Source organism: Acanthopagrus latus, chromosome 1, assembly GCF_904848185.1.
Source record: "Acanthopagrus latus isolate v.2019 chromosome 1, fAcaLat1.1, whole genome shotgun sequence".
Taxonomy (NCBI): Eukaryota; Metazoa; Chordata; class Actinopteri; order Spariformes; family Sparidae; genus Acanthopagrus; species Acanthopagrus latus.
Window position 1 is genome coordinate 3,902,340 of NC_051039.1, and position 21,542 is coordinate 3,923,881.

Consider the following 21,542-nt stretch of genomic DNA (forward strand, 5'->3'; position numbering starts at 1 on the left):
TGGTGAGAATCATGAAATGGTATCTCCTCCAGGCTGACCCTCCTTCTGATTTCTTCTTTTCTCTCTATCTCCACTCTGCCCTTTTACTTCTTCTCCCCTCAGCGATTCATGTTTTCTTGGCTCCCTTCTCCCTTCGGTTGACTCACAAACCCGACCTCATCAGTGCGAGTTCACCTTTTTATATCATCAGGTCGCCACACAGCGCTGCCTCAGACCCACATCCACGTTATCACCCATGTGTCAAACCACAATCAAGAGGAGCGGAGATCAAAACAGAAGATGAAGTTGACCAGAAGACTGCTGTCAGTTTAGACACAAGACACCAAACTCAGGTAGCTGGGAGCAAGTAGTCGTCCCTCAGGACCAGATAATTGCACTTGAAAAGCTCTCTGTCTCCAGTTTTCTGCTGTCGGGTTGTATCTTTGTAATCTTGTGTGATTTTGTGACCAGCAGGTGAAACTGCAGGTTTTTTGAGAAGAATGCAGGACGAGCCGGTCGAACTGTCGGCGTGTACAGAATCTGCTTTTATATATGTTTCATAACTGCTAAACATCTTAGCCGAATGAATCCTGGTGAAACATGTCACTGCTCATCTTCTCCGTCTCGTCTGCATATACAGAAACGTGACCGGCGTCGTTAAAGACCCCTCGTGTGCAAATTTCCCATCATGCCAATTTGCTGTTGTCCTCTCCATGGGTGATTATCGTCTGCCTGGCATCCTCTCTTGAATCAGCTCTAAGCTAATGGCACGTTGATGGGCTGAGTGCGAGCAGAGAGGTAGCCACTCCAGTCTCGGCTGAGCGAAGCAGGATTTTTTTTTTTTTTTTTTACAATGAGAGGCAGATGCTGTCATTTGCCATCCCAGTCTTTTGACACATGTCTTCATAATCCTGTGGAATAATGGGGGATTTAGGAGGGTTATAATACAGTTTGATTGGTTTGGGTTTCGGCCCTGGTCACAGCGGTGTGAACACACAGACACGTAAGCCTGCAAACAAACAGAATCGCAGTAGATTTAGCCAGAGACTGAAGAACTGGCCTGAAGAACGGAGTCTTCAGATATCGAATCTTGGAGAAAGAAATCTTACTAGTGCAAAAATGAACTCTTTATTTTTTAACTCATTAATTTTTTATTATAACTTTGACTTTTCTTCATTTTTTTCCATCAATAAATGGATGGTAGATGGGATGCATTCATAGAGTGTAGCGCCTTCGTACCTCAATCTAAATTTATTCCTATTAAAGGAGTTATTATGCTCATTTTTCAGGTTCATTCTAGAATATGCTGACACGCTTTAATGCTGTGTAACCACATCGGTTTTCCCAAACTGTATCTGTACCAAACACTCACACATGCCTGACCCAGCAGCGCTTACAACTTGCAGAGCAGCTGTGCTAAATCGATTCTCCCATGCCAAATTACCCACGAGGCGTCAATTATGAATGTGTGTGACTCTGTGATGTAATGCGATGTCACAAAGTCACAACATTGAAGATGATGTGCTGAGGAGGAAGTGTTTCCTGTCGGAGACGGGAGCCTCTGTTGGTGTAGTTCTGTTCTGTTTAACTTTCAAGATGTTTTACGCGCACGTGAACCGAATAAAGCACTGAGGAAAAGAGAAACTATCATATGTCTCCCTTAAAACAGTCAAACTGCTGAATGAGGTAACTGGTGATTGAGCCAATGGCCCACTGATGGAAGTACTGCAATGTTTATATATTTGCAGTATTTCGAGGTGGCTGTTGATGCAGCGTCACGTTAAAAGCATTTAACTGGCAAAACAGGATTTGACTTTAATTATAAATGAGCCACAGGAAGTGTTGTTTGTCAGTAAGTGTAGCAATAACCACCATCATTCATCAAAAATGCATCTAATCAACAAAACAATCATTTTTTTTTCTTTTCGTAGAGAGAAATGGAAGAAGACGGAGCAGCCGGGATGAGCTGTGAAATGAAGCTCTGCAGGTGACGTTCTGCACACCACCGCATCTCAGCAAGAGCAGCTCTCTTTTCTCTGTGCTCTGCTGTTAGCAGACACAAGTCGTGTGCGGCATGAAATCAGATCACGGCTGCTCACAGACTGATGGAGAATGATGGCCAATTACTGCCGTCTGTTGCCACCAACCCCCCCAGTCAAAAGTAACCAGAACCCTGAAATCTTCTGTGACCGTAACAATTCACCTATTCACACATACGCAGCACCGATGGGCCTGTCATGCGAGGCGCTCTGAGGTTCAGTGTTTTCCCCAAGGACACTTTGACACGTGGACCCAGGCATCAAGCGCTCAGCCATGTAATTAGCGGACAACCGGCTCTAATTCCTGAACCTCAGTGGCATCAAAGCCAGCTCACAAAATCATCAAAAAAAAAAATAAAAAATCACACATGGTGATGTCAAAAGGTAAACTGAAACCTGGCACAGTGTTTCATTACCTGTGCTGCTGGCCACAGTCCCTCCATTTAAGAGAGAGTGAGTGAGTCATGTCGACATATGTTGGTGCCTTCTGGGAGAGAAAAACAGGTTGAGATGCTTTTTTTTTTTTTTTTTTAGTCATCAAGGAAAACTGCTGTTACCTGTTGGACTCCAGCCGGTAAATAAAGATCTCTCAGTAAAGTGAGAGCAGATCCAGCCGGGGGAAAATCCCTCAAGTCCAGAATATTGGCTCGTCTGCACGCTCCTTAGACGGGTCGACCTGAAGTGTATTTCAGAGTTCGAAGCCGAGGCCTCACAACACATATTCACGCTCAATCATGTACGAGCCGGTTCAACAGAGCCCTGGAGCGTCGACAGCTTCAGGTGAGACAGCTGGTCAAGTGAGAGCTGAGCCACTCGTCCGGTCTCACACGTTGAGTTCAAGCAAGCTGCGGTAGAAGAGATTTTGAGGGAGAACGTCTGTCTGTAAAAACACATTCAGGATTCACAGTAGAAGATAGATGATATGGATACAAAAATGTGTGTGTGGCTGCTAGCATTAGCAACTCTTTTGTCTCTGCTACAGCAGCGCAGACTGGTGGGATGAATAATTGTCTGGTTCAACATTAAGCCGCCACATTAGCATCATCTTGTACTGTAGAAATAATTGTGTATATATAGCTGATGGAAAAAAACAAAGATGATGTGTTCAGTTTGCAGTTCAAGGTCCATGAAATTATGCGCACAGTCTAAACAATGGAACAGTGGGGGAACAGACAGTACGGCATGTAAATATCACTTCCAGTGTGCACTTGGTTTCTGAGAGCAGCAGCCAGAAATCCTGAGGTGTGGTTTTCCAATTAACTCAATGTGCACTTTGCCATACATTTAACTGCCTCCTCGTGCAGCCAGAGACCTGCTGCTCCAGTTCCATCACAGTTCACTCCTGAAGAAACGGTTGTTCAGTTGTCGAGTGGCACCGAGGAAGTGCCGCGGATCAGGAAAGCATGAGTTTTTCATTAAAAATATCCTCTTCTGCTGGGTGTCATCTGTCAGTGGAAAGGCTGAAGTGGCTGGCGTTGCATAGACAACATGAGGCGGGAAAACATGTAATTAATCCCGGAGTGAGCTCGTGACTCTGCAGCATGGCAGCCATAAACTAATGACCATCAATTAAAACTGGAGAATAAATGTTGATGCACAAGGGGAGGAGGACTTCCACTGAATTAAAACTGAAGTGGGCCTGCAGTGAGTCTAAATGCATCATCATATAACAGCCCCTTTATATGCTTGGTAGCAGATTGATCCTTTAAGGGCCGAGTGAGTCAACTTTATAATATTGATAACAATATATGTTTGTAGCTGCTGTATAAAACCTTGCATCTGTATTTTATAGAGCTCTAATAATATAAACAAAACAATGGACCCCTTTGCAGAGTGTAAAGAGCAAGAACAACATTTGATTCTCTGCGAAAATCATTTTGTGTCTGTTTTGTTTTTCTTATCCAAGAGGTCTGTGATGATAATAATCACAGATTGTTTGCTGGTGCATTTATAAAGTCTGGGTAAGCCTTTGCGAAATGTGTTGTTGCAACAAGAAAATCCACAGCTGTGTGCCATTCGTAACGTACACTTTTCAAGGTTATATAGGTCGTAGATAGCAAATCACAGCACCAAGCTACAACAGCTCTGGAGATCCTCATCATGATGTAACGCATTATCTCATTAAACTCGTTGATGACACTTTCTGACTGTGTTGTTTATCCTCCGTCTGCCTCATAATATCGTCCAAGCTCCTACATTTTTATGGACTTTGCCTGTAATCACTCTCTGCTTACTATATAGTGGGCTTTATTTACCCACCTGAGTGTGAATGTAATGCGTTTTAGAGTGCCCTTGATAATTCTCCGGCATTGTACAACACTTTTTGAGCACATTCCCAACATTACAGCCACGTCACATTTTATTTGTGTTCATTGTAGAGGGAGTAGCAAATGAGGGAGTGATTTCAGAGATGGTCCAAGTCATTTCTCACCGATCCACCACTGGCCCCTAATAGAGTTTTCCACTATGTTAACCTGCCATGGATCTGACTTGTTGCAGCGCACCCCACAGATGATTGATCTGCTTGGGATCTGGGGAATTTGGAGGCCAGATCAACACCTTGAGCTCTTTGTCACGTTCCTCTGGCTATTCCCGTGCATGTTTTGTGGTGTGTGAGGGCGTATTCTCTTGCCAGTGGTGAGGAGCATTGCATTGGGTACTCGGTTCACAATGTTGTTTGGATGGGTGATGTGGTGCCAAGACCCAAGGTTTCCCTGCAGAGCACTAAACTGTGAGGCAATGGTCAATGTTACTCACATGACCTGGGTGTGTGTCGTTGTATCACAGCAGCAACTTCGATTTGATTTTCAGAATCAGTTCATCCGTCTAGTTGGACTGGACACAACTGTATTACTGTCAGAGGAATCACATGATCCACGCTGTGTTCCAAGGGAGTTACCACACAAGGGAATTAGCAACAGCGATGACGTAAAACAAAAGTCACTTGATGATGTGGTTGCGGTCTCTGAAGGCCCATGAGTGAAGTACTGTGTAAAAAAAGAAAAAAATGCTATTGCATCATTTCATGCAGTGGCACTTGAACGCAGGTCCCACGGTGGAAGTTACCCGACATGTTCCCGCGGACACGTCTGGAGGCTCGGCCGTCCCCGCCAGCTACAAGCGCCTCCATAAAACTCTGGCCATTACTGCCCTCAGCGGAGAAGACATGAGAGTGGCTAACATGCTGTAATGATTCCTCAAGCATTCTGGCAGAAAGATGGCTTCCTCAGGGGTTGTGCCACAAAAACACGGATATCACATTATTGAGACAAGAGTCTGAGGAGGCTGCCGGGATGTGTGTCCTCAGCTGGAGTAGGAAAAAGCGAGGCGGATAGAGAATGAGGTTAGCCAATCCATCAACAGAGGGAGTTTGTGTTTTTGTGCGCACCTATGCATGAATGTGTGTGTTTTATGGATGCGTATCCTCTTAGGAGAAGAGAACGCTGGGACTAAAGATGAGACGGAGGGAGGGGAGGCGCAGAAGAGACAACTGGTAAAATAGAGACAGCAACCATTTGTGGCTCTCCTTAAGCGTGGAAACGCACACTGGAGTGTGTGTTGGCATGTGTGTTCACGAATGAGCTTATTCTCAATGGAGAAGAAAACTCTGTGGGGAGGTTGAGAGGTAGAGATGAGAGAAAGCAATGAAGGTGATGGGAAATGGGTGCGTGTGTGTGTGTGGGGAAGAGGAGGGGAGTGTATCCTCATAGGGAAAAGAACTGCCAGCAGTGAAACAACGAAAGACAAGAGACACAGAATTAAAAGTAGAGGAATAGTTTGGAAAAAGGTAGATGGAAATCTGAAGTCACGATCTTGTTGGCGTGAATATTTGCATGTGTGAGTGTTACGGAAGCAGCCTGGCAGCACATTAATCATATATGAAACACTTCCACAATTACACACTGCCTCGGTGTAATTCTAATTATCCTTTCGAGGACGGCAAACGACTCACCGGTTCGCCGCGGGGCTGAAATCAAAGACGACACAGAGAAAGAGGCAGAGAGGAAGACAAAGTAATGAGGGAGTGAGGAGGAGAAGAGAAAAAAAAAAAAGGCGTGTGAGAGGAAGAAGGCGAGGGAGAATCTCTCAAAGAAAACAATGTGTTAGTTAAATGTTAATTAACCAGAGACAAAAAAGCTGCACACAGGGGCACGGCGTTATGGAAGCGAGGATGAAAAAATAAAAAGGGGAGAAGTGTTTTAGAAACGAGGAGGAAAAAGACTGAGTGCATTCACAACAAACACATGAAGGTGTGCAGGAAGTGGAGGCAGCAGGGAGGCTTAAACATTAACCTATTAACGCAGCAGGTTTGTCATGCTGTAAGCCTCTTAGGAGGACCTTTGCGAGCCGAGAGGCGGTGAGAATGTCAATTTAGGCACTTTCTCTGCTGGTAATTACACTCTATCTCTGGGCTAACGGCTTATTTTGCATGCGGGCGGACGGACAAGGCGAAGATATTAAAAAAGAAAAAGATACAAGCAGAGGACACACAGAGGAGAGAAAGGATTGTTACGGGCAGCGGATACAGTGGCTGACAATGTGTCGGATACGACCAGATAAACTACTGTCAAATCCTCCCTTTTACTCATCAGGACTACAGCCCCTCTCAGCCGCTGGCTTTTTAAATAAGAACTTATTAAGCTCAAACTGCTACACTGAAGTAAATTAAAGCACAAATCATTAAGCTTTACTTTTGTCCTATATTCTGCTACTGAAGCAGATGTGCCTCTTTAAATGATAAATAAATAGAATTGCAGACAGTAGAGTCAATGTGAGTTTCTTCAAAATGTGTTGGACAAAAAGACATGAAAACACTTCTCCATGGATTTGTTACAGCAGAAGGAGAGTTTGTCTGTTTGTCTGTCGACTTCACACTTGGCGGGTGTCTTGCCGGGGACCCTGGAAAGTGCATCGTCGGGTGTTAAGTAGTTTGGATGAGCGGTTTCTCCAGAAAGCTGAGAAAATCACTGCTGTGCAGAGCTGGAGAGTCCCCGGAAAGTTGTTTTTTTAATGCTTCAGTTTTTAGAGCCGTAATTTTAGACATCTGCATGACCGACAGTAACAACAGTAGCTCAGAGGTCTCAGCTAATTTGAGTCTGTATGCTAATGTTTAACCCTGCACAGTCTTAAGCTATCGTTGGCCATCTTACACTTAGCAATTTTCTTAGTGAACCGTCTTTACTTGGTAGCTGGTTCTCTTCAGCACAAGGGAATTTGTTAACTTCATATTTATACAAATGCAGTAAAAATCATTTGTTGTCACTACTACGCTTCAAGATACATTCTCAACTTTCCAGTGCAGAGCTATCAGTCGTTTTATTGAGATATACATCTGGTATGGACATCGATGGGCAATATTACCATCTAACGTGCCTGTACTGATGTCTGACATCGGACTTATGTGGGCAAAAATGGAAACTGTCTGACTCCAACATTGCTACAATAATTGACAACAAAACAAATACAGAGCGACTTCTGACTGCATTTATTTCTGAAATGATACAGAACTAGAAATCCCTGTTGACCCCAATGGAGGAATAATGGGTGCAGTGTAAAGGTTGAATGTGTAACAAGAGGAAGAGGTTGCTTATCAACTGTAATTGCAGACTTTAATCCACTTTCCCTCTTTCCATCCCTGCAAGGACACGAGTCACGTCTGTATACATAGTCATCCCAAAGAACACTGATGATATTGTACGGCTAAATATAACATCACATTTACATATTGTGTTCATTTGCGATTTATTATTTGCATAATGGCTCATCTGTAATGCAACGTTTGCTTTCTGCTTTAGTTGATACTGATTCCTGCATAATTGTTGTGCTTCCGCCGAGGATTCGTGTCAAACAGTATCTGTTCTCTTTAAACTGAACGATTCTCACTGTCATTTCTGGAGGAACAGCTTCGGTGCTTCTTGGCATTGAGTCTGCAAGTGTCTGTTTTCTAGAATTAAGTTTTTGGGCATTTTTAATGCCGGCTGACATCAGAGAGACAGGTACAGAGAAACAGAATGACAATGACATGCAATAAAGGTCCAGAACCAGACTCATAATGAGGACGTTACAGCTCATGCTTATGCCAACAGGTTGCTCTAATGGAAACCCAATTTGTGAGTTCAAAAGTCCAGTGTTTTCATGGTGTTCAGTATAGAATACAACACATTAGCTTACGTTAGCCGAACCTGCATTGACACTGTTCCCTAACTACCAACTCTAAGGAAGCCAGTCACTTTCCTGATATCCCAGTTAATCAGCTTCATGCTGCTCCACACGTTGTCCTCCAGTTCAAGATATTGAGTTCATTTTCTAACGTTACATGCTAACGAAACAAAACCCAGCCCATCATGGCAATTTTATATCTTGAAAACTGATCTCTGGATGTAAACATGCATGTGTTTTTTTGCCAGGCGCCAGTCAGAGTTTACTCGACCACTGAATACAGCTCAGAACAAGAAGTGAACGAAACATGAACCAGACACCAAAACAACTGACTGTAACACAGTACAACACAGCAACAACACAAGGCAAGGGATATAAATCAGCCAGCCAACATTACTTACTAGTCCAGCAACAAATCTGCTGTCATCATGGATGACTTATAGACTGTTGGGGATTTATTCTAGTCTCTTGCCTCTTGGTCGGTCACCGTCACTTTTACTCATCGTATTTATTCTTTTCAAAAAAGCCACCGCAGGGGTAGGCGTATTCATGGGACGTGATGTAAAGCAACAAGCTGGGTGTGAACAGTGACGTACATACCGAAACAGCATATGCGTCGGAAGACTATTAAGCCCCGTGATACCAGTGTCAGTTTCAAAACAACAATGGTGGGAGAACAAGAAACACTGTGGTCTGATGCACTGCACATCATACAGTGCACGTCATCAACACCTCCACCAATCTCACGCAACTGCCGGGACATTGATGACTTGGATTCACAAAGCTGTGGAGGTGGAAAAAAAAAGGCGTCCTAGGCGTCATATTGGCGGACAAACCCCCAGTAAATAATTGTTTTTAGTATCAATAGCGATCCAAGTTATTATTCAGTTCATCAAAGGTTAACATGCGTACACAGCATGAGGAAAACAAAGATGTTGGTAGAGCAGTGCATCAGATAGTTTGCAAGATTATTCCTCAGTAATTTATGAGTGACACCAACCCTGATGTATTTTTTGAACTGATTTGTCGGTGCAGAGTGTTGCCTGATTGTTGCACTTTAAAAAAAAAAACTTCAGGCTGAAGTTTTAGGATGTCTTGAAAGTGCACCAAGTCTCATTATCCTTAAAATGTAATGCTCATCCTTCTTCTCTCCAGTTTTCTTACAAGCAGCTTACCTACAAATTAATTTGCATGCATATCATAAAATGGGTTTTGCATTATTTAAACTTCATTATAGGGAGTTATAGGAGGCAGTGCGCTGGGCTCGTCCATGCTTGGTCAGTTTTAACTCGGGTGTAATCCCTGAACAGTTTTATTCTGGTCTTGTGTGAATGAATGGACCCTGGGAGCTCCTTGGAGATCTCATCTATTTTTCAGAGTCAGATAAACCCGCCTAGTTCTGTCATGTAAATATTTTATCCTACCCTGCATCGGGCGATCTCGAGGGGAAGTTCCCGTTTCCCTTTAACTCCTGTTTTACCCCCTGACTCCAGGCTCCGTCTCTCTTGTTGTTCATGTTGTGATCTTGTGTGTCTGTCTATCCTCCGTCTCTCTTTTTCTAAAACACACACACACACACACACACACACACCATTTCTTTCTCTGGTGGTATCACAGTTTACTTCTATCATACACTTTTCTATCAAACAATTTCCATCATGATGGAGCAGTCTGGTCACTGGCCTTTATCGGCAATTTCTTATGACACTCAAAGGACTTTAATTATTTCTTTATAACTTTTATCAGACTGTCAGAAAGCATGGATATGGTCATTGGCGCGGCTCACAGTTGCCAGTATCTCAACAGAAATGTCCTGCATTGACAGTCAGGATATATGTTCGGCCTACACCGGAGGGCAGAATGACTGGCCTCCTGTCCTGGTGAAAATCCGTTAACGCACACTCTCATAATTAATTAAAAAGCCTTTCTCTTGACCGCTGCTCGAAGTGGAAAGACTACAAGAGCCCTTACTGCTCTTATTCATATTTTTAGCTGAGTGGTTAAAGAAAAGGACGCTTAAGCAGCCGATGATACGACCGACCTATCAGGATTTCCCCCTGAGCTCCTGATGGCTGGTATGGTTGTGTTGCTGTGTGTGTGTCCCTGGATAGACCTACAGTCCTCTCTCTCTCTCTCTCTCTACATTTGAGTGTGTGTGTCACACAAATATAGCACTCTAAGTCCCCGACAGAGAAAAGCAGGCAGGTGAGAGTGGGAAGGTATAGCGTCACGTAGTGCCCCCCTGGTAATGCACTTTATTGAGGGCCATTATGAATCCCCGGAGCGTCTGATAGAGAGCGGGAAGAAAAGAGTAGCAGCAGCTTGTGAGGAGTGCCAAAGAGTCAAAGTGTTCCCTCTGTGTTCATTCAGGAGTGGTGGCCGAGCCCAGTAAGAACATGATCAACAGTGTCAGATAAAATGAAACAAAGATCATTATAACCTACAAAAACTTAAAAAGGGTACAGCCCAGTGGGTGGAAGTAGCCCTCCAATCATCATCAAATAATTATGTTTAAATAATATCAGTTATAGCACTAGAACCAAAACAGACGTGGAACAATTGCCAAAACGTCTCCCTTTGCCACCGCTGCGACAAAACAGTTATAGAGGAAACACTGCAAAGAGTAAAATGAAGAAGTGTTGGTACTGCACACCGGTTGGTACCGGTCCAAGTCGACCACTGTTCATGGTGACCTTTAGGTTGTAATCTAATTTATAAAACATGCAGGAACTGCACTACTGAGCTTGTGATCCTCTGTTGAACCACATTCAGAGAGGAAGGCAAAGACAGAATCTCACTTTCTCTTATATTCATATGATGGTCAACGCTTTGACTTGACTTCATCTTACTTGGCATCATATGACACTTTATTTTGTAATTTTACCTGACTTGTTTTTAATTGTTGGGCATTAACATGCTGCCATCACCAAATAAGGCTCAAGGCTCACATAATTAATGCAAATGTGAGCCATGTTAAGCATTATTATATTATTGTTATGATAAGTGTTATTTCAGGATCTGTCTTAACTGTTTTAAATGGCTTCCTAGCAGCTTGGTAGATATTAAAATGAGGCAAAATAAGGATTCGTCTGGTTGCTATTAGCATAAGTGCATACTGAACGTTGTGGTTTCAGCACTGGTGTCAAAAATTGAGTGTGTTAAATGGCATCAAGCCATTTTTAGCCAAGCTAACGGTAGTAAACTGGGTTACACAAGATGACGCGCATGCATCAACCTCAATCTGGGTTACTTCAGAATCCAGGTAAACACACCCGCACTCTGCTTCTGCCTCTTTTTGTTGTTGCTATAATCAATCTTTTGGTGTCTTCCTGTCAACTCTCCCCCTCTCTCTCCCCCTCTCGCTCTCTTTCTCTCTCTCTCTCTCTCTCTCTCTCTCTCTCTTCTAATTCCTGTTTTGTTGTTTTCACTCTGGGACATCATCGTTCCATCTTTATTTGCTCATTTTTCACCAATTTAACCACAAACCATGTTCTTATCTGCAACACCCGCAGGGAGAGAATCACAAGGAAAAAATGGATCATTATACCCCCCGCCCCTCCCACACACACACACACACACACACACACACACACACACACACACACACACACACACACCTGAAACAATCTCCGTTTGCCATTAACTAGTTCTCATTAACTAAATCTAATTAGCTGTAGTGCTCCAGGCTATCCCCTGTAAGAAATCAATTCAGATTCATTATTTTTCTTGTTAAATACCTGGTCTGTGGCCCACAGCCCTTAAACTGAAGAGGGGGGGAAAAAAAAAAAAACACTAAAGGCAGAAATAATTCACGTCTGAATGAATATTGACTCTTGAAATTGTGTAGAAAAACAATATTGTTTGGCTGGATTTCCATTTAGAAAGCCCTCATCTCACCAGGAGGTTGTATTTGCACCAACCTCACACTGTTTTGACTTGCGTAACACAGGTAAGCCTCTCTGCAGCTGTCAGCATTTTCATTCATACTGTGTAACATACAGGCACTAACTGATAGCCAACCTCTTGATATGACAGGCAAATATAACTGCATTTACTGCATCTGCGCTTGTTTCATTAGACTATGAGATAATCTAGAGTTCCCTCCGTCCTGAGTTACAGTCTGGTTAGAGGTTTACTTTCCAGACTGTTGCGTCAATAGTAATGTGCTCCTGAGACACACACGCCTGGATGCCTCAGACTGATAGATGTTCTGCATCTCATTCATTTAAATGAGGCCAGAACACTGACACAGCAGGTGTGGTGCTGCACAGTGCTCTGGCAAAAAAAAAAAAAAAAAAGCTGGTTGTGAAGTTTTTCCTCGCTCCAGTTCGACATCACAGTTCAAGAAGTTGTGTAGCGCTGTGCCTAATCTGCCGGTTAGACGTGGGCGGCCATGTCCACTAATCAGACAGACATGTTGAAAAGATTATCCAAACCCAAAGTTTCTCCTGATGGCTGTTCCATCGGTGTGTGTGTGTGTGTGTGTGTGTGTGGGAGGCACTGTACCACTCCTGATGTGCAGGTTAGCATCCTGCACGGCAGCCTCCGTGATCAGTGTATGAGTTTGTGTGTGTGTGTGTGAATGTGGCACCTTTTATAAAACGCTTTGTAGACCATGTGGACTTTTCTTGCTGCTGTTAGATAAACTTGTAAAGTTTTACAATTCAGCCTCAAACTACTGTAAACCTACCGTGACCTCACCCAGTGTGGCGTCACGGCTGTTGCCATCTTGGGTGTTTTAAGGCAGAAGTGACCATATTTGGAAAATAAATTGTGACTCATACACATTGCAACACCTCCGTCTTGATTGGATCTAATGGAGGACCTAAGGACGCACCGTGGTGGTCACTTGTGAACCACACGGTACCCTCGCCCTGTATTGCCTTTTTTTTTAGCCTAGATGGATACATATGAAATGAAAAATAGGGTCCTTTTCTCTAATAATATTACACAGAACTAGACTACCGGTTGAAACCAGGTAAATCGCTCTGTGCTGGCCAATAGGAGGAATGCAAGTTTAAAACACTGAATTGGCTTCACCAGCAACACACACACACACACACACACACCATCGCAGCTTCTTGCATTTCCTGTGATGCAGCGCTATTTTGAACAGTGATGCCGTTAACCTGCTTCATCTGTGCCAAGCTTGTACCACTCCAGCCATTCATTCACACAGTGACATAATCAGAATAACAGGGTTGCATGAAGGATAACGTGTAGAACATGGCCTCGAGTGGTGAAGAGTGGTGGTGGGCGTGTGGGGGCATTTATTTCACCGCTGCACTGTGTGAGTGTGCTGCGCTCTGACAGTGATGCTGTTTAACACACTCATCTGCCCTCAGGGCCAAAGGTCTGTCCACATTATGGTGAAATGGTGAGCACAGGCCAAGAGCTGTGTGTGCATGTGTGTGTGTGTGTGTGTGTGTGTGTGTGTGTGTGTGTGTGTGTGTGTGGATATTTACTCACCAACACTGCACACTCATTCACATGCAGTGCTGCATTTACATGCTGTGATTACTGAATCTGTGCACAGCAGCTTCATGATTAGCGCTTCGATTCATGCGCGGAAGGACGCTACTTCGATTCACAGAGAAGCGGAGGTCCGGCACAGTCAGCTGGAGATGATGATCATTGTGAGCGTCCGTGGCTAAGCACTGGTTTTTCTCATCTCTAAGGTAGATCACAAAGAAGCTAATTAGCGGTGAGGCCAAGAAAATCAAAGAGGAGGAAGGGGAGAGAGGAAAAAAAAGAGTGTGTGTGTGAGTGTGATGTGAAGGAGAACCAGTGTGACGAGAAGGAGGGATGGGGTGTGAGTATATGGACAGCTGAACATTTAAGAAAGCGTGAGAGGGAAAGAGAGGAAATGTTATTTTTAGTTTAACCTTGTGAGCTTTTGTGAGTCTCGGAGACGACGCGGAGGCCAAATGGTTGCCGACAAACTACTGTCGGAGTGCAGGCAAATATATATATATATATATATATATATATATATATATATATATATATATATATATATATCTATATATATATATATAGCAGCAGAGGATCTCCGGAGACCGCTTTCTTTGGTGTTTTGAAACACAATTAGAGTGGGCGCTCTAATTAAAGCAACCATGGAAGTTACTTTGCCCTACCTGTATATATTGAAGCACAGTGCAGGGGGCTTTTTTTTTTTTTTTTTGCTCTACACAACACCTAAAGACCGTCCTCACATTTTAATTAGTTTTTTTCAATTAATTGCTCGGAGGTTGAGCGTGTGTTTTATTTGTGTTTCAGGTTGTGACGTGTGTGTGTGTGTGTGTGTGTGTGTGTGTGCGACCACATTAAAGCTATTCCAAAAAAGACAAAGCAATCAGGCACATTAGGCACCAAGAAGTTTTCTTTTTTTTTTTTTCCCCCACAGAGAACATAAGCACACACACACACACACACACACACACATCCTCACCTCACACACGCTCAACCCCTCAGAGCTGAACTGTAATATATTCAAATTGGAATTTCACCGCCGTCAATAATCTGTATGAGTTTATCAGCACCATGATATGAATGTGATTGGATCTGACATGAGTAATCAAACATAATCTGTCTCTTTCGACCTCCATTTTTTTTTCCATCCCCATTAATCGCTCGCGACTCACTTCCTTCTCATGTTGTCAAGTGAAAACAACACAGTGATCAGTGTCACAGGACATGGGTGATGTGTGACAGATGTGTTCGCCAACACTTATATATAATGTATCTTTTCCATAGTCTATATATCCACTGAGACAGTGTGATATAAGTGTCATCTTTTCCTGGTTTTCAAGGCTGCTACGGAGTAAAGTTACTTAATTTTCTCCTCTGTTTGTTCTAACACTTGCTTTTACCCAATTTAGAAGTGTTTGTTTCTGTGTGGTTTGCTTGTGTCTGTGCTCTGTGAGGTGTTTCCCAGAGGCTGGCATGGCTTCCTGTTGCTGGAGACACACACCTGCAGCTCTTCTACTCATTAGCTTTGGCTTAAATACTCTGGTGATCTCTCCACTCGCTTCCAGATAGTTTGTTTTGTTTTGTTTTGTTTTTGCTCCTTGACGTGATATCAATGGCAAAAACTACTAATGCCAAACTCTTGTGATTTTTGCTCCCTTGTTAATTTATTTGAACCACACGTCTCATTCCTGAACTCTTCTCATCTCTCTGCTGCCCGGCCTCATCCACCTCGGCTTTGGATCCCCCTTCGTCTCCACTCACCTGTGCCTCCACCTCAGCATCTACCTCCCGGGACCATGAGCCCCAGCTGCTGTGCTGCTCGCCTGATCCTGAATCTGAGTCTGAGCCACTATCAGCTACACATTCACCTCCGCAAAACAATACATTCCTTGAAACCCATCCCCACTTTCTTGGTGTCCATTTTTGTGTCTAGAAACCAACCTCCAAACCACAACAAGCTCACTGTCATCGTCAATATCTAGGTATTTGGTAAAGAATACTGTGAAATGTGATTATGTTGCCCATTCCTAGGAGTGCTTTTGCAGGAATTTTCAAAAAATAGATATGTATTTATACTGTGCATCAGGCTAAAGTTAGATTGAACAGTCGGAACACAAGATTCACAGTGTTCAACTAGTGGCATAGAAATGAAAGTCTAGCCGCCAGCAACACCCAGGGAGTTGACAATTCCAGTTCCCACCCACTGACTTGGTCCAGGGCACTGACTTCTACCTTTAACGTGACAATGTGTGGGTGAGGGGACACGATGGACACTGACTGACCCACTCTCATCTCATCCTGTGTGGCTGCGGCGCTGTTAGTCAGAGCCAACCAGCCGTGAGTAGCTACTGTCAGTGTCTCCAGTCCTCTGTTGGGGGGAAAAAAGGGGGAGACTGGCAGCGTTTTTGACAGTCACTACAAGCACGTTTATGCCACTTTGAGTTTCTATGCAGGTACATGTGTTACCTCGGATAGTGGCTCTATTAAGAGGTGCTCTTCTGTGTGTGTGTGTGTGTGTGTGTGTGTGTGTGTGTGTGTGTGTGTGTGTGTGTGTGTGCATGGGGGAGTTCCATTATACAGTTGTAGGCCTGCAGAAGAGGAATACATCTCTTCCTCATGCTTGACAGCATTTTTTTTATGTTGTTCTCCATGCAAGTTACATTACTTAGCCAGGCTATATTAACTTAGAGACTTAGAGACCTGAAAATGTTCCAGAGCTGTAGTTCTGAACGAACGGAAAACTGAGTTTTTTCCAAAGCATATACATTCATTTGTCTCTTTTCTGTCTGTTTTCACAAGTTACTGTTGTTTACTCTTGTCCAACTCAAACTCAATGCACATGCATGTTAGTGTGTGTGTGTGTGTGTGTGTGTGTGTGTGTGTGTGTGTGTGTGTGTCTGTGTAAATGTGTATTTTTAATTACTTCCAGCTACTTATTTTTCCTCAGTGTGGACTAATCCGTATTACCAGCGCAATTTGTGCAAAAGGTGGCATTTCCACTGAACCACAGCCAGAAGTGTGTGTGTGTGTGTGTGTGTGTGCACGCGTGTGCGTGTGTACAGATTGACGTTAGTCACCTCGTTGATTGATAGACATCACTGAAGGATGCAAGTCCCCAGAACAGTTTTGTAGTAATATTATGGAGTCTTTCTATTCTATTTTTATCTTTCTATAACTGACCAGAAACAGAGGTCCCCTCTTAGATAGTGGGGAAATGTAGTGCCCTGTTGGCAATATTGACATGTATGTATGTGTGGGTGTGTGTGTACAGATTCATGTTATTGCTTGTATCATCTACTTATACAATTAAAAAGCAACTATTCTACTGCTCAGATTTCCTCTCTGATGATACTCTATATGCAAGTATCATAGTCAGAATAAGATGCATGGCCGTGCAAAAAAAAAAATACTTTTCTGAAAGTCAAACACAACCATGATCACACACACTCTCATCTGATTGTGTTAAGGTAGCAGTGTAATTTGTGTTACCAAATGGAACGAGACATCACTGATGACTGTCATCATGAGACATTATTTTTCCACGGGAGAAAATGAGGTGACACGTTTCTTTTGGTGCACCTCGACCGGAGTTGTGGGCACTTTGGAGTCATTTCAATTCTCAGAATGACTCAAATGAGGACCATCTTTCCCAGAAATAAAGGCCAAAGCACTCAGAGCACAGTGAAGTCTTATGAAGTAGCCACATCTGCAAGTGCAAACAAAATGTCACATAATTGAAAATTGATTCAAAAAGGAAAAAAAAAAGTGCACTTGGTTGGTGCACGTTGTTCTGAAAGCTATTTCGACGTACACAAGCCAATTTCTTTATGGGCTTCTGCTGTATGTTAATTGCTTGGCTTAAGGCTTCAAAGGAAAGCAGCAAGAGGGACTCATTAAAACAGCGAGAACAAGGGAAGAGCACAAACAGAAGAAGATGAAGAGGGGGAGAGGGGTGATTCATGGTCAGGAGGACAAAGGCTGTACATTCTCGTTTGCCAGGTCCAGGATGAGGAAGTGACTCTGCCAGCTGGAGAATAGTAATGTGTCACAACTGAGTCTGCAGATATCCTGTAGCTGTCAGATCAAAGCTCACCTTCCAGCTTTTCATCTCAGACATTTTGTGTTGAATTTTCTAGCATCCTAAAGCAACCGTTTGTTCACATTTAAGTTAAAGTGCTCAATCATCATTCAAGGACTTGGCCCCATTTCCCAAGACATCTTTAAAAAAAAAAATCAGTCAACTGTCCTTCACTGTTCAGAAAGATGTATGTGCTGTTTGAGGCTTGAAAGCTGTTTCCACATGCATCTTTCTGAAGAAGGGAAAGTTTCTTTTTGCTCTCTCTAGTTTAAGGACGTCAAGGTATCGCACCTAGTTTGGCGGCTGATCATGGTCTACTGCAATGTTGTGACCTAAGGACCTCATCGAACGTAAAACACGAGGCCATAAGATGGTTGATTGCTGAGTCTCATGCTGTTTCTTGTTAACCACGTCAGCTGTTGTTAAATGAGACGGTCTAGCCTTTGGAGTATTTCCTGGTTGCGTCACTAGATGTTTTACCCTTACGTCACGATTTCTGCCACCCAGGCCCGCGAAAGTGGCGCTCTACACCCCGTGATGTCGGCATTTTCTCTCTTTCTTTCTTTTTTTCGGGTGAGCAAAGAATCTTGGCATATGTGAGGTCACACAGGGTAGTAGCTGATAGTTCTGACATAATTGGCCATGCAGACCCTGAATTGAGACACAGCATCAGCCTCTCACTGGTGGCCAGCCAGACCTACCCACCCAAAGTGTCGGTGTTTGCTGACAACTGCTGTATTTGACAACTTAGGAATGTGACTTAAACGATCAAGAGTCTCACATAATGTACTTAATGTAGTGGTCAGGCTCTCCAGGCGTCTATAAAGCACGGAGCGACCAGGGCGCATAAGGAGCGTGAAATGCTTACTGCCTATAGAAAGCAACTGGAAAATAAAGCTCTCACGGCCCTAAAACTCCTTCTAAAGAGAACCTTTTTAAGACCTAAGGCACAAGGGTTGTCCGGAAAACTTGACAGAACTGTCCGTTTGAAAATGCACTTACATGACATCCAGCAGGGAGAAGCACACCGATGTTGCATCCGTTTGCAGTGCTTGTTTTGAAGAATTGCGAAATCCTTCAAAACAAATTGGCAAAAGGTGTACGTCCAGCGTACGTTGATTACCTGACTAAAGGCTTCAAAGAGAAAGCAACTAGAGGGACTCATTAAAACAGAAAAGAACAAGGGAGAACAGAGACAGAAAGACATGAAGCGGGAGAGGAGGGTGAGTGATGGTCTTGAGGCTGAATCGTCTCGTTTGCCAGGTTCAGGATGAGGAAGGGACTCTGCCAACTGGAGAATAGAAATGTGTCACAACTGAGTCTGCAGTGATTGTGTGAGTTGAAGTTGGGAGTGGCAGATTCTCCTGGTAAACTTTCGAAAACTTAAATGGCATTCTGACAAAATAATATTAAGTAAGGTCCAAGTCTTGAATGTCTACAGTCCTAAAGTAACAGTGTGTCCAAATTTACATCGCAGTTAGAATTTAACTTCATTTACACAAACATCTTATTTACAGTCCATCTAGCGACTTGCACTTTACAGAAAGGTGCATCTGCAGTTTGATACTTGAAGGCTGTTTTCACATATCTTTCTGATGGGGCAGAGATGCAGCATGTTTGATGTTTACACCAGCGTCAGGCTATAAATTTAATATATGTTCTGTGCAGTCCAGATTTGATCAAACTGACTAAGAGCAGATGTTCTTACTTTTAGCTGTGGGATGAATAGGAAAAGAAACAGATGCATAGATGAGAGGGTAGCTATCAATATTCAAATTCTAGTTATGCACTTTTTGTGGAAGTCTCTCCTTAGCATTGTTTTTTCCTTCTATGTATTGTCTTTATCTCACAGCTGAAGTAAGGACATCTGCTCTTACCCAAATCTGGACTACAACCCAAACCTTCGCTGTTGTTGTTTGAAAATGTCTTGAGAAAACAGAAGAAATCTGGGCCAGACTTGACTGAGGAGGAGAAACTGTGTTCGATGAATTTGCCAAAAGAAGACACATTGCCAGATAAATATCACCCAAAGTGTATTATCAACTGCAAAGCAATGAAAGTTGCAACAAATAACAGACAAAAATATTGTCTCAAAACAATGATCTTAGCACTTTTTTGGTCTATTTTTCAGTAATAAAACCTTCATATAGTCAAGATAAGCCTCAATCCAGGTAGCGGCTGGTGGTTGATAGAGACAGTAGAGAGTAGAGAAGGGAGGGATGGCAGGAAACGAACTGGCCAGGATAAACAAACACACCGTCTGAGTGAAAGATGATGAAGGTCCAAAGTAAAGAGATGAAATGATGCTTGTATGCTTGGATTCTGGTCATGACTGTCTGTACATACATACAAATACAGAGAGTATTCAGGGGGTGTCTTCCAATACATCAGCACCCTTGGAAACTCATAACACCATTTTGTCTGTGGTAAATTGTATTAGATTAGCACATGGAGTCTGCACACTGATGTAATAAGGAGTTTGGTGCATTATGCTAATATGATGCACAATCCATCTGTGGGTTAATGTTGTTAATGCTTCCTGAGCATCGCATCGGACAATTAATTCTGACTTGGGATGCACCAGTTAAAGCAATCAAGCTCAGATCAAGTCAGATCTATAGAAGAGAGAGTCGGGTGCAGAGCCAGACCTTCTGGAAGAACAGACACCAGGAGTAAAATCCAAAGTCTTTTACAGATGGGAGGAGAGCTCAGTACATGTATCTTCACTCCTGTTTATCAACCTGACTGCAGCAGTGATCCTGTATCGTTGGTTGTTTGTGTAATGTTGACTGCTGACCGGAGCTTGAGTGGAAGTGGAGTGGAACTTCATGAACATAACGGAGAGGGGGGAAAAAGAGGAGACAGAACCAGAGTCTCTGGTGGTGCTGAGTCCAGTGAGACGCTGAACCGAATTCAAACAAAAAAGGCTGTTGGAGCAAAATCGACACGAATGATCCGGTGACCAAACTGACGTCATTTATGCGAGGCGCAATTTTGCTTTGCTGATGAAAAATCTATCTGGCGTGACTCAGGCAGGAAGGTTCACAGGTGAGGTGGCATTTTTAAATATTTGCTCTCATTATGTTCAGTCTCACTTGTTCGTCTTCCTTCCTCACTCTCTGACTCTCTTTTTTAGAAGTTATGACAACTGAATGATTAAAAGGAATTTGAACGTTGTGGGAAACATTTGGGATAATGTGAGTATAGAACTCATATATAACAAAGGTCTGGTTGCTTTTAGAAGCTTTACTTCAATACATGATGTTATTTTATTGTAGCTTTAATCGTTTGTCACTGTTAATAATAGAGTAACTTGACAGAACTGTCAAAGAGACGCTCTTCCTGCTGGCTCTTTAACGGTTGTTTGTTTGCTACAGTGCACTACATGTAATTCTTTTTTCTTGAGTGAAGCCACTCTGCCCTTCCTCTTCTCCTCTCCCATTGTTTATACTGAACTCAGCAGCAGCTGAATGGCAGATTACCGCCCACAGGCAAGCGTTTACTGTGAGTGGGACCCGTATGCATCGCAATCCAAGGGCAATTTCCCTCAACTGTTCTCACACCATGTAGATAATCAGGCTTTGATTGCCGGCAATATTGCCAGACACTTTCCAACAGTCACACGAAAAAAAAACAAAAAACAAAAAACAAAAACAACCAATGGCATGAGCAGTTATCCACAAGTATCCGACAATGAACGTGTGCTCTGAATAACAGGTGGTTTATTGTTCAGGCAGACAAAAGGCTGAGCGTCTCTCATCAGAGCACCAGGAAGTGAGCTGCCAGATGCAGGGCGTCTTCTGCCATGATTTCAG